Raw genomic sequence first — 11,838 nt, forward strand, 5'->3', positions numbered from 1 at the left:
TTAATTTTCTTTGGCAGAGAGTAACACACCAAACGCACAGCATCATTTTAATTGGTTTGGAGATGAAAATCATAACAGTTGCTGGTTGACTTTTTCACTGTCTCTACAGGGCTCAGCCTACAAATATAGCTTTGAACTGAACTTACATTGTGAGAGCAAACTAGAGCATTATGCCCTATAGCTTTTACTTCTAGATGATTGACTCCTCCACCAACATATAGTGTCCTTAAACCACGCTGAAGCAGTCTATAATTAAACAGGGCATTAGACCTGTCATTGGTTATAATTCCAAGTAAATTGATATTATTTGTCTCCCGACCTAGTTTAAATTCAATGTCTCCAGACAGCAAAATACTTGGACTTGGAGCCGCTGAGTTGCGTATAAAGTCATTCTACAACAGCCGCGAAAGAAACACTTTGATTCATTGGTCATTTTTCGAAGAAGTTTCCATGCAGAGCCTAGGTCAAAGGATCTTAAAGACATTCTTTTGTAGTGGGGCATTCTGTGTATGATACATATTGTAAGGATCGGATCGAGAGCGCGTGGGTTTAAGAACGAATCTAGTTTTCGGTGTATGTGTCCTGTATGTTACTCGGCTACCCGATTAAAACAGTTAAACTATTCAGGAATTGCCTAGCAGCACTTGATGGAATGAGGCACATGAACTAGCATAATAGGCTAATGGACGCCTGTGCGACGTATCTTCGACGTTACAGGCGATAGCAAGTCGAAAACTGACGAAGAATCAAAGAAAATGCCGCTGACTGACCAAAGATGACTGATTTGACAAGAAGACATCGCTGACTGTTGCCGATAGCCATCGCCAACTATTCGAAGGTCTCTTCGGAGATTCAAACTCGTGCGAAAAACTCTCCGAATATTCCATTGTTACATCACGAAATTACACAGCTTTTGGGATAGTGTTTACGTTTGCCACCCAACTAGTAGACACAGAAATAATGCATTTAAGAGGCTTTAATTACTAAAACAACAACAAGTATTGATTAACAACATTCTAAAACAATAAATACCTAATAAAAACTAAACAAAACTCTTTTAAACCTATGGGACCCGCTTAATAAAACAAAAATTTCATGTTAGATTTAACGCACAAGTGCACACACACACACTCATGTTTTAACGTCAGAGGTGATCCAGGTCATGATTGGACGACCACAAAAATATAATGTGGAAATTAAGACTAAGTGCTATATATAGACATCACAACAAAACGTACCGATTGACTTGAAGAGAATCATTCGCGCGTTGTTAGCATAAAACTTCACCGCAGATATCGAACATAATCGCTCACGCGATCCTGTTAGAAACTCTTTTACTGTAGGGTGTCGTTTATTCGTCGGTGGTTGCATCGAAAGGTATGTTCTTTCGTAGTCGTGTGTACAATCTGAATGAAGCACTTGTTTGTTGATGCTGCGACTGACAGCTAGAAGTAATAGTGGTATCGAGACGAATGTCGTTAAAGTACGTCTGTCCATATAACTGTTTCACAAATTTCTGGCCACCTTTAATCTTTCATGCATGTTTGGATCGCATTAACCGCTTAAATTATAAAGTTTGCGTAGTTTTGAACTGTCGGTTTTCCACATGATCAAATTTCAGACAAGTTATGATTTGAATATTCAGATGAAACCAGCAATCGTCGATTGCCACGCGAGGTAATCTATTCATGGCGGATATTTTGTCACGAATCAGATAAAATGTCAGTGTTTTGGGTATCCCTAAGTTTTGGGTATCCCAGTACCTAAACACAAATGCTTTGGCTATTTACTCTGGGGGTACCCAGAACCCTTAGAGGGAATTAACACGAGACTGGGTAAAATAACATGGCATCCTCTCCTATTTGCAATGGACAAAAAAATTATTGCTTGTAGAAGTCAGAAAGTTGTCATCCAAAGTAAATTTGTGCGCTTGAGATTGTGCTTGGTAAAGAAAAGTGTTCATTGTTTGTGAAGCATCTTGGAATGAGCGATCAGTCATCAGTTTTAAGTGAGTTGCTTGGTACGTAAAAAGCCTATCGATTTGAGACACGTAGGAAAGGAGAATTTAAATTGTACTCGTTGGAATATCGCGTTTAAGAAAATGTCCGAACCCTCATACTTTTCGAGTGGGTCTAAGTCTGAGTCATCATAACTGTTTAACTTGTTTACCATGTGTGCATGTGTGTGGGCATTTTTCCTATCGCTTCAGTGACCTATGTAATGTTTACATACAGCAGAGCAAGTTTTATCCTAACCCAAAGCGCACAAAGCAGAAGACATATTAACAAATGCTTTTCCACTGTGATACAACTTCAGTGCTTAAAAATTGTACACACTTCCCTCCACTTCAAAGCCCAATTAAAAGACAAATATCATCTCCGTATTTACACTTACACAAAAGTACTGAAAAAACACTTTCATACGTAAGAATGCTAACAGCAAAAAAGTACAAGGAGATATTGAAATAACTGTCCTAAAGGAATACTAAGATCTCAGTAGCCAAATCAGAAGGGATCCATATACCATTAGAGATTTGAGTATCCTCTCCCCCCCCCCCTCCCCACTGCAGCCCTTTATTTTACACTCATGGGCGGCTAAGTGATATTTTCGTTTTCATTTCATCATACACATTACAAAGAAATAGGAATTATAACACAGTTTAGAGTTACATGTCGCATGCCAATTCAATCGATAAAAAGCTATGGCCACAGCTCAAAGCAAAATCCCCAAAACCATGTTGTATTATACAGTCCAACGGTGTCACAGCATTTTGGGTATCCCCGAGTTTTTGGTATGCCCGCACCCAAAACACTAGTGTCTTGGGTATCCCCTCTGAGGATACCAAGAACCCTAAAAGTGAATTAAATTGTTCGTGTGAAATTTTCCTATTACTTAAGTGGCCTTAGTATTGTTAACATAAATCTACATCGAGTTAAGACTACTATTTTAGTAGCAGTGAATTTCTGGTATATGAAAAACTCTTTAAATAAATAATGGACTTGATTTTGTAACTTTGTATATTAAAAATATACCGATTTCTTATTTCATTTGGCAAATTTCTTGTGATGCCGGGCAACACCAAACTAATTTGAATGCGTATACAGTAAAGAGTGAAAAAACCACCAATTCAGATATTATTCTCGTGGAGTTTATTGAAATGAGCCAACAGCCTTAGGTCCTTGAGGAACTGTGTGGACATAGCAAGCATTAAATTACAACCAAGAAAGGAAGCACTCTTCATTTTTTATTGCAATGTAAGACATGTTGCATGTCAATGTGCATGTTGTGCATTGTTTTTATTTCTATTTTAACATTCTAATGTACTTAAAAGTACATAATTATTGTATCATTTACAGAGTAGGGGGTACCTATTTCCCTCGTAAAATGGGCACACATTCCTAAGCGGAGTTGGAATTCAATCTATCTTCAACTATTCTATACAGAAGATTACAATCATGTAACTTGAAGATGAAAAAGCATCATTGCTTGTCTACCCTCGAGCCCAATCTAAAATTGAAGGAGACACTCTTAATTATCTCCCAGTGACATACGTATCCTTTCTGTTTGAGAAGATTTCGACAGTTCCCATGGGTACACAGTAGATGTCAATCATGTTCATCATGTCTATAGGAGAAAATTATGAAAAGGGGTTCTTTTTTTCCAACAATGCGTTTAGGAGGAGGGAACATCTAAAGCCATAGTAATTTGGGTATCCATTCCTGTTTGGAGTATTTCCCAACTTTTATGGAATGCAATGTATTTATTTGAACGATATGCAGTGAATTTCTATCATGCGCATGCACATAAAAAGGACTATGGTTTGTGTACTCTTATATGTAGCTTAAAATATCCCAGATCCCTAGAGTTATAGGTATCTCTTCTCTTAAAGAATATTAAAGAAGTCCCCGATGTAGAGATATCAGCATAATCATGTAACAACTATATAAGGGGCAAAGGAAGTTACTCTTTGTTAAACCAGCGCTTTAAAGAGGAGAGAATACCCGAATCCCTAGTGAACTAAGAATTCCTTACAGTCCTTACTTCCCAATTGACATGGCATGCACTATATTCAGTTAATTACTTAGGGTATGAAGCCATTGAGTAATCTGTAGAAAAAGAGAAATCAAGGTTTGTGTACTCTATCTAGCATAGGCAGAGCAGTCTAGCTGTTAATACAATGTTAAAACATGTGTAGATTTTACTAAAATGTTTTATTAGGCAACATGAAAACTATTTTTATGCCAACGTGGTGAAACTGTTTTCTCTGTCATTCAGGTCCTGATGAGCATCAAAGGATATTTCACCCTGGAATTTATCGAAGAAAATCGCTCGATTGTTACCAGAGCAATCCCGAAAATGTGACATTAAGTATTGGATGGTTTCTTTGTGCTCCTGATCATTGCGGGAAACACTAAGACAAATATTTTATAGCTGACATAGAATTTAAGTCAGCTAATGCATTTGACAAGAGTCCACACTTTGAAGCCTTCCCCAATGGAACCTTGGTTATCAAGGAAGTGTTACCGACGTTTGATAACAAAAAATTCATTTGTCGAATAAAGAGGGTTAGAGGGAGTGTAGAAAACAAAGCATTCTATTACCAACTCGAAATTGACTGAGGTAATGTGAATATGTTAGTTATTCTGCTCTTAATGCTGTTCCCATTTGCTCTGTATATTTTTCTGTATCAAAAATAGAGGGAAATGGAGCTGTAACTTCTTTACCAATTGTAATTATGTATCTTCTTTGGTCAGTGAGGAAGAGCTCTATGTGTTTGAGGGAATGGACCTTTGTTTGAAAGGTCGAGTTCAGGGATATCCTTATCCATCGGTTTGGTTGATACACATCTTGAAGTCAGATCGACGTATTGTAAAAATATTGAATGTCAGTTCCAAAATACTAAGAAAGATCCGGAGTAATTATACAACTAGTATATGGCTGATATAAAAATTGCTTTAAATTTTTGCGCTTTATTATGTAAGCTTTGGCCAAGTAACTTTAAGTTATCCATAGCATAATCTAGAGACCCTGAAGAGCTTTCAACAAAACTCTGCTACTTGGCTGACATTATTTTCATCGTTATTTCTTTTGAAACAAATTGTTGAAGTTACAGAAAAATTCATTGTAACAATCATATTCGGGCTGTTATTTAGCAATTCGCCGGGGAAGTCTAACTTTAATTAGTATAATGGTTTAACTTGTATTAATCTCACTGAAGTGTCTAAGAGAACATGAAAATATTTTAATGCAAAATTGTGCCAAAACTATTCTCTGATAAAACAGGTCTTAGGAAAGTTCCTGTGCGAATTCACCAAAGAGTGTCTCTACAAACTCCATTCAACTGGAAAATGTGACTGAGATTGGTTGGTTTTCCTGCCCAACTATAGCTAAGAGCTGCCATCCGCATCTGAACAATTTTGGCTGACATAATGTTTATGATAAACATTTTATCCATTGAGCTAACCGCCTCCTAAAGGTGTCTGTTGATGATCCGAACTTTGATGCCTACCCCAATGGGACTTTGGTCATCAAAAGCGTCCTCCTCATCTATGATGGAAGAAACTTCATCATGCGAGCACATCTAAAAAATATGACAAGCAAGGCCTACACTTACCATCTTTAAATTAACAAAGGTAATGTGTACATCTTAATTATTTTGCTCTAAGTAAATTCTGTCTCCAAGCATCCTTCTGCCTTCATTCTGTATCAGTGTAAGGGAAAATGAAGCCTTAACTTCTTCAGTGGTATTCATTTTCCTCTAATTTCCAGATTCCCCAACACTGACATTAGTCAGTCAGCAAAATACTAATGTGTATGGAGGGATGGAATTTTATTTAGAAGCTGAAGTAAGAGCTTACCCCTATCCTTGAGTTTCTTTGAGCCATGTCTTGTGGTCAGATCAACATGTTGTACAGAACAGATCCGATTTCACTTCTTCTAAAGTACTGTTGAAGGTTACAAACATTACTAAACCTGAAGGTATTTTATACATCATATGTTCTGAGAATGCACTTGAAAATCATTCTGTTATCGCAAGAGTTCATGCGCAAATTGAGTGTTTCAATTTAGAATTTTTTCACGTACAGTTAAATGATATTTAACACAAAGTCATGCAAGAAATTGAAGGAAGTACTACAATTATAGTAATTATCCCCTCCCGGCATAAAAGAAAAGAAAAAGATCATCTGACATATTCTATCAATGTTCTTAAAAAAAAGTTGTTTCTTATTTATTATTGAGTGAGGGGGGTGTGGAAACAAAAGGAACATAAGGGGTTCTGAACAGTCTTTGTTGACTTAAAAAGAAAATAGATAAAGAATGTTGAGGACAAACCTTGAATTGGCTTATACTGACCTTTTTTATCTTAACGACCGAAATTTGATACTGGGTTAGTATACTCTCTTCAAGTCTTAAATCCATCCACCATTTGTTACCTCTAATGGGAAAATTTAAATTTGCTTTCTATTTCCTTACCATTTAAATGCCTTTGCTAATGAGAATGTGCAGTTGGTGTAAGTCGCATCTGTCAGCGATCAATCCTTTTGACCACTCCATTCTCCTCACCTCTTCTCTCTCTTCTCTTCTCTCATCCCCCTCTCTTCTCCTCTCAGTCCCTATCTTACCTCTCCTCTCCACCTAATTTCCCTGCCTAATCCCCCTCTTGTTTACTCTCCCCCTCTCCTTCCCCTATACCATCCTCCCCTTCCTTTTCTTACTCTCTCTCCTCTTGCCAGCTACTTTCTCGCCTTTTCCTCCCTCTATCCTCTTAGTCTCCCTTCTCTCGCCCCTCCTTTCTTTTCCTCCTCTTTCTCTCTTCCCTTCCCTCTTCCCTCCTCTCACACCATTACACATTCCCCCTTCCTTCTTTCCCCGTCCTCCCTCACCCTAATCTCTCCCAATCCTCTCTTCTCTCCACTCTCCCCCTATCTGTTCTTCTTTCTCCCCCCTTCTCTCTCTCCTTCCTTCCCCTACCCTCCCCATTCTCTCTTGTCATTCCTCTCAGCCTCCTTTTCTTCCTCCTTATTACAATCTATTCTACAAGACTGTTAAAAAATGGCTACATGGTTAGCATGTGGTACTTTTGTGACATGTTAGTACCACAGAACGGTGTAACAGAAATCAAGTTATCATCAGTAATTGGATCTCTCTTTTTATGTGTACGTGCAATTACTTTATAGATCCTCCATGTTCAACACTGAAAACTTCAACAGGCACTTAACAATCCCATGGCAACATTAGCGTGGTAGCTACCATGGACATTGATGACCCTGTGTCTACCAAAGACACCGATGACCAATCAGTAAACCATTACAGTAACCCAGTGGCTGCCACAGACAAGGATGACACAGTAACTACGAAAGACACCGATGATTCACTAGTTACCCATGACAATAGTAGTCCTATGGCTACCACAGACAGTATAAGTGAGTCAAAAGGCACCGATAACCTACCAGTACCAATGGGAACCCTGATACCCTGATGTGGTACAACAAGTTCTGGAATTCAATTAGCAAATACTTGTCTAGTATCAAATAAATTGATGATATTGCGAGTGTTGATAACATCAGTGATAACAGCCCTTGATGAGCTAGATGATGTTGGTAATATTATAAAGTCAACATTATTATCAATAAAGCTCAAGCATTATACAAATGCCAAGACCATCAAGTCACAAACATCTGTGATAAAGAATGGAATTTTTGACTTTTATGGTAATGAATTAGATTATTTTATCAGCCTTTTGTACCCCTTTTTAGCAATTACAATTACTTCATCCTGCAACCTGAGCACCGTCAATGATTAAGACTCACAAATTACATGACATTGCACTTAGATGTAACAATAAGAACAGTACCGTTGTCAATTCACTTGATGAATGGCTTCATCCAATGACGAATCATTGTCAAAGTAAATTTCAAAACAAACCCCAGTTAGTATTCGGAGTCAAACAAATGTAACATTAAACTGCGATGGTACCTAGACTGTATTAAGCCAGTGTCCCGGACTTAGAACTAGTATACCGCGTTCATTTTCCTGTTTCAAGAATTTTTTTATATTTTCTGTTCATTGAACTGAGTAGAAGAACTCATCTCAGCCCTAAAGATCTACCAAGTATAAAAACCTTGCGTAGAAAGCTACTTAATCTACACAATGCAACATTATGGGGTGGTATTCATTGCATCTGTTTATTCAACTATGCCAGTACCTGGCTCATCCACAATGGACTTAAACAACAAAGAAAATTTTAACCCTGAACTGTCTGTATTTACTAGTCAGCCAAAGGGATTTTTAGAGAGCTATGTTCTTTACATCGAATATAGCAAAGCAAAAACAGAACAAAACAAAAAGAGGCTTTAGTCAGATTATTTAGCAGTAATAGTAGTTATAATATCTTGTTTTACGTCAAGATTATCAAAGTAGTAAAACTGTTGCTTAATAAACCTCTTTCATTGTAAAAGCAAAGATCTTTGTGCCTTACACCTGGTCAGTGTGAGGCACAAATGAAAGTGTTTATAGTAACGTTTTTTTACAGTGAAATGTTCACGTGAGCAGGCATTACTCCATTGTTGATAAAGCTCAATGCCTTGCGACGGTTTTGAAAATGGTATGAATATTTTTTTTCAGTTTCTACCATTTCTTAAAATGATTTTGGTAGCTTCTCGGGAGACCTCGAATCGCTCGAACATTTCCCCCAGCAGCAATGCTTTGTGCAGACCATTTTTAACCAGGATTACTTCGATTATTTGTCTCATCTGGTCTCCTGTCCTTCACTTGCGACTAAATACAGGAATGGCTACGACCTCATTCGAATTCCGCCATCTTGGATGTTTGTCTGAGTCCTACGGGGGGTTGCAATTTACATATCTAGTTTTAGAACTGACGTGCAGCACTATTACGAAAGCTACACTTTCACGATTGCTATCAAATAAATTTGTAGATTCTTTCACATAACCTCTCATCAGATAACACCACATTTTGTCCCCCTGAGTGGTACCGAGAATCTCTCTGGCCCATGGACTATTATAGTAATAGAATATTTGTTTAATTGAAAATTACGTTATACCTTTAACGCGTACAACAAAGCGCGCGTGCTTCACTTAGATAAGTCCTATCGAGCCGCTGTGAACAAAATGTTTATTTACGCACGCCCCCTGCGTGTACCTGGCTAGATACTCCAATTTCACCGTGCACGGCAGCGTGAACATTATTTTGAATAATCAAAACCCTTCATAACTTCGACCCCGGGTCTTTGACTTTTAAAACATTTTATAATGACTCGAGTTCATTTAGATTTGATCTTCTCCATTTTTCCCGTTAAATTTAACCTTTTCATTCACAGTTACCGGTTAACTAGATCAAATGTTCTCGCTCAAACCAAAGTATAAAATGTGGCGTATTTTTTACCAGTCAATAGTGAAGTCTGTTTATTTATCAATTTTTTTTTGTGCGTTGTGAGAATTTTGCACTGTATCACAATAAAAAAGCTTCTTCACGCAGATCCTTGTTGTCGCTCTGTTATAATAGAATTTGTACGTACTTTTTTAAAAGCTATAGTAGCTCTCGACTCCGCGTCTTGCGTCCATAACTCGATATATACGTACGCTAAGCATGAACAAATTCTTAATTTTACTATTCATGTTACCACATGATACTCAGGAAACATCGCTGTCACGTTGCGCGTGACGCCAGAACGTAAACATCATCGCGCAATGTACTCATTGTCAAAGTTGCATTTGTGAGACTCAACATAATCATGGCGACGAAAATTTTGGTAATGTTAACTACGTTCTCGCTTTCATCGTCCCTGACAATGGAGCGCAAAGGTATTTTCTTATGTACGTATAATTGTGATTTGATTCAAACCCTGTCATTTGAAATTCGATCAACAGGAGCTAATCGTACATTTACGTGACACAGATGAAGGACATCTAAAACCTGATTTTTCTCTCTAAAATTTCATATCTACCCACCTTTGATTTTTCCAACACGTTTGGATCGCATTAACAGCTTGAGTTTAAAAAAAATGACTTCTTTTTAATTGTGGTTGTCGACGACAAATCAAATCCTGACTAGATAAGTCGCGGGTGACAGCGGCCAGCGTCGTAAAATGTAGTCAAGCATATATGGCGGAGAAAACTTTGTAAATCCGTTAAGAAAAGATCGCTAGGCTGTGTAATAACTTATTGGTTGAAATTTCGCATCAGCTAACGATTGCGCGAGTGCTTCAGCGACCTTGCCGTATGCCACAGGGAATATCTATTGTAAGATTTTACGCCGTTAACTAACGGTGTCATGCTTTTACTAAATATTTGTATTATAATTATATTTTACGCCGCTAACTAAATTGATAATTTGCTTCTTTGTATGGAGAGGACACATGGAAGTGTCAAACTTATAGTGTCACTATCTCAACTTGTACATAATCCCCTATTAAGCGGTGTCGTATAAAGTTTACATCTTGTATTTAGCAGTCGGTTTTCAGAATCCTCAAATTTGTCCTCTAAAGAATATTGCATATTTACCCCTATTAAGCGGTTGTGCTAACCCTTAACTAAGTTCCAGCGACCCGTTTGAATTGTTCTTCACCGGTAATGAATGGTCACTCAAAGAGGACGACTGAATTATTATTATTATTATTATTATTATTATTATTATTATTATTATTATTATTATTATTATGGCAGTACAAACGTCTGGATGCCCAGAGTAAATATTGAAAGCTTAGCCTGGGCGGCAAACCGTAACCAGCCACAGCATCGACTAAAACTTATAACAACAATTACACAATAATTTACGCGAAAAAAAGAAAAACCAGCAAACTAACACACACAAAAAAGAAACCTGATGAAAAATGATTTAATAAGAGTGTCATAAAAGTATATAAATAGATAAATGAAATCCTAAGAGTTTCGTCTTAATTACTAATCCTAAGAGTTCGTCTTAATTACAAAATAAAACTGTTCATAAGTTGAAAACATCGTTCATAGAACTGTCCATTTTCCTATGGGAACCCTAAGATATGTAACAAAATTTCGCAAAAGTACAAGATAAAGTTTCTATCAAAATGGGTGTCCAAAATTCCTAAAGATGTCTAAACGCTCAGCTTGAACATTCTAGCAGTTATTATTATTATCATTATTATTATTATTATTATTATTATTATTTTGCTCATTGTATTCTAAATCTCGGTTTGTGCGATGATTTATTTTCACTATTTTGATCCGATACAAAAATTTTTCCTCGCAGGAAATTAGTTATTTACGCTGGAGGAACAAATTGCGTAATCTTTGAATCGAGTTATTAATTATTCAAAATCAAAATCTAATTGTCGCTTGAGCTAACCGCAAGAAACAAAAGACAAATCGACAAAAAAGAGAAAAAATAAAAATGATTCGAAAATGAGAATTGCGAAGCATGGACAAGACATTAAAACAAATAACAAAAGTAATTAATCTTTCTTTTCTACCCTCGTGCCATGACTAAATTAAAAGAAGCAGATTTCGCGATAATCAAATATTCGCAAACACTATCACTTAATAGTTCGCTTTTCTCTTGGTGATTGGCTTTTTGGATTGTAATCAATATGTTACCACACAGACAATGCGGTAAAAAGCTGGTATAAATATTAAATTTTGGTTGCATCAACCTTTCCTTGCCTAAACCCTTTTATGGAACCCACACTGCCGCGTATGACAGCACTTAATTCACTGCCGACTCGATTATTGCCGCGCCTGTGTTCTCGTGCAATTTTGAATAGATATTAGCACTTGAAAACACAAATCGCTCTTTCATTGTTTGCATTGTATGAATTATTTGGGGTGAAGTTACCAAGTGATC

The 11,838-nt window shown here is 37.1% G+C and overlaps 1 long non-coding RNA gene across 1 annotated transcript; it reads left to right on the forward strand.

Moving 5' to 3' along the window:
• The first annotated feature begins 1,196 nt into the window (after nucleotides 1–1,196).
• Nucleotides 1,197–8,972, forward strand: LOC111344676 (uncharacterized). Its single transcript, XR_002696182.2, has 4 exons — nucleotides 1,197–1,377; nucleotides 4,276–4,620; nucleotides 5,284–5,633; nucleotides 7,179–8,972. It is a non-coding gene; the product is annotated as an uncharacterized LOC111344676 (long non-coding RNA).
• Nucleotides 8,973–11,838: the final 2,866 nt, after the last annotated feature.

Source organism: Stylophora pistillata, chromosome 7 (assembly GCF_964205215.1).
Source record: "Stylophora pistillata chromosome 7, jaStyPist1.2, whole genome shotgun sequence".
In the NCBI taxonomy this organism is placed as follows: Eukaryota; Metazoa; Cnidaria; class Anthozoa; order Scleractinia; family Pocilloporidae; genus Stylophora; species Stylophora pistillata.